The 2500-nt window shown below is 37.2% G+C and overlaps 1 protein-coding gene across 1 annotated transcript in view; it reads left to right on the forward strand.

The window, feature by feature from the left end:
* Nucleotides 1-1327: 1327 nt before the first annotated feature.
* The window catches only part of LOC144965042 (uncharacterized), a 12435-nt gene continuing 11262 nt past the window's right edge, over nucleotides 1328-2500 (forward strand). The window contains exon 1 of the mRNA XM_078899919.1: nucleotides 1328-1580. The gene's annotated coding sequence lies outside the window, so the exon portion shown is untranslated. The remainder of the gene's footprint in view (nucleotides 1581-2500) is intronic.

Consider the following 2500-nt stretch of genomic DNA (forward strand, 5'->3'; position numbering starts at 1 on the left):
AGAGTTATTGCCAAGACGAGGGTCATTTTAATCAATCGATATTTGAAGGACGAGTTTTCTGGCCAAATAGTTGAAAACCGTGTATTTTTTTTTAGTTTGTTTTGTTTTGTTTTGTTTTGTTTGTATATAGTGTGGCAAATCTGCTAATCCTGTGGTATGAGGCTGTCTGTTTTTGTGCTGTACTTCTTCATTCATCAACGTATTTTTTATTAGTATAAGAAGAAGAAGAAGAAGAAGAAGAAGAAGAAGAAGAAGAAGAAGAAGAAGAAGAAGAAGAAGAAGAAGAAGAAGAAGAAGAAGAAGAAGAAGCAGCAGCAGCAGCAGCAGCAGCAGTAGCAGAAGAAGAAGAAGAAGAAGAAGAAGAAGAAGAAGAAGAAGAAGAAGAAGAAGAAGAAGAAGAAGAAGAAGAAGAAGAAGAAGAAGAAGAAGAAGAAGAAGAAGAAGAAGCCGCAGCAGCAGCAGCAGAAGAAGAAGAAGAAAAAGAAGAAGAAGAAGAAGAAGAAGAAGAAGAAGAAGAAGAAGAAGAAGAAGAAGAAGAAGAAGAAGAAGAGGAAGAGGAAGAGGAAGAAGAAGAAGAAGAACCATTTTTATTTTTGGGAATAAAACTAACACAAAAGCATTTCACATAATGACTTGTGTCCAAAAAATATGTCATCTCCTAACTCTGGTCTTTATTTTTTTTTGTATCATTATCAACTAACGCTCTCAAGGCGCTTTACAAGGGGTCCCAACAGAAACACTTAACATGTAGAACGGAACATGACGCCTGATAGGCGATATTACAATTTTTTCGGACAGAGACAAACAGCGCTATTAACGGCCATGTTCTCATTTTACACCTGAGTACGGTGACAGAATGTGAGTAAAGAGCTTTATTCCAAGGACTCATCTATGCGCAAGCGAGGCCCGAACCCAGGACCTTCCGATCCGAAAGAGAATGTCATTCATACAGAGATAGAGAGAGAGTGAGAGAGAGAGAAAGAGAAAGAAAGAAAGAAATAGGGGGAGGGGGGATGAGAGGGAGAAAGATATAGAGAGTGAGAGAGAGAGTGAGGGAGAGAGAGGAGGGGGGGGGCAGCGGGAAGGGAAAAGAGGGATATATATACATATATATAGGGAGAGAGAGAGAGAGAGAGAGAGAGAGAGAGAGAGAGATAGAGAGAGAGAGCATACACACACAATAACGATATTGTATCACTATTATTGCATACACACACAAAGTAATAAGAATTATGAATTATTACTTTGTGATACACATTTCAAGATTGCTATAAATAGGTACATACATCGTTTTCCAGGAAACGCTATGTAAATGAACTATGACCCTATCGATCTCTTTATTGTTGGGTCGATGTAAAGGATTGTTTATTTCGCCCTGCGACAATCCACGATAATATTCAATACACTAAATAGGACGACGGTTCTTTGTTTTTTCAACTGCGTAGCAATACAGTGACTATAACAGACTGAGAGTTTGACAAGAAGGAAGACAAATGTGAATATTTAATTTACTTCTCGTTTGCATGTGCTTGTGAAATACGATAATATTCAATATTGACCCAGCGGCGAACGGGTTTCAGGTAAGTGAACCACTTTTGTCATGGTCTAAATGAGTGCTTAACCCTCTCCTTACCATCCATAGGAAAATCGTCACATTCGTTACGATGCGATCAACAATATTCTCACTGATCTTTGTACATCACAAATTATAAAGAAAATACCTTGTCGTTATAGCGATAAAAATTTGACATTAGACAATAGTATGTACGGAACGTTCTTGTTCCTTTTCTCTTTGAGTTGAAAAAAAATATATTTTTGTGTTGGGTGGGTGTGAATTTTCAGGGAAAATTCTGAAAATGGCTGGTAAGGAGAGAGTTAAGGGCTAACTCGACTACATTCATAAAATAAAGGTCAGACAAATAAGACCCCCAAGATTTACTACTGTAGTTACTTTTAAAATAAAGAACAAATGACGAATTGATTTAAAATGATGAGAATATAGGAAGATGAAATTGAATGAGATGAATGTTCGTATAAATTAATAGTGATCTCAGAGTTACAAATGATAAGATGACAATATCACATAACTTCTGGATCTTGAGGCAGAGGCAGATGACTTGTTTCGAGACATCCGGATACGACACTCCTGACAGTGGATGGCAAAGGTAAACGATGAAGTTCCGGCGTCTTAAAATTGGAATCAAATACTGGCGTTTTGCCCAAGTCCCGATAGCAAGATAAAAATCTTTAAAAATGTAAATTATATGAGGAGTGGAGTTGTCTGGCCGTCAGGGCATCGGTTATTGGGAGAAATGAGTGAGGAAGATTAAATCAATCAGGTTTTATAATAAGTGGCTCCGTGACATAAGGTAGAACGAAAACTATTCACTAATTTGAAATGAATTCAAAGAGAATGCTATTAAAGGAAGGATAATCTAATATTAGAAGGTAAAGTTTGTCTAACCATACCGTAATATAACTGGAGTGAGATGAAATCCGT

The sequence above is a fragment of the Berghia stephanieae genome, chromosome 2 (genome assembly GCF_034508935.2).
Source record: "Berghia stephanieae isolate SIO BIC M18660-M18661 chromosome 2, UCSD_Bste_1.3, whole genome shotgun sequence".
Taxonomy (NCBI): Eukaryota; Metazoa; Mollusca; class Gastropoda; order Nudibranchia; family Aeolidiidae; genus Berghia; species Berghia stephanieae.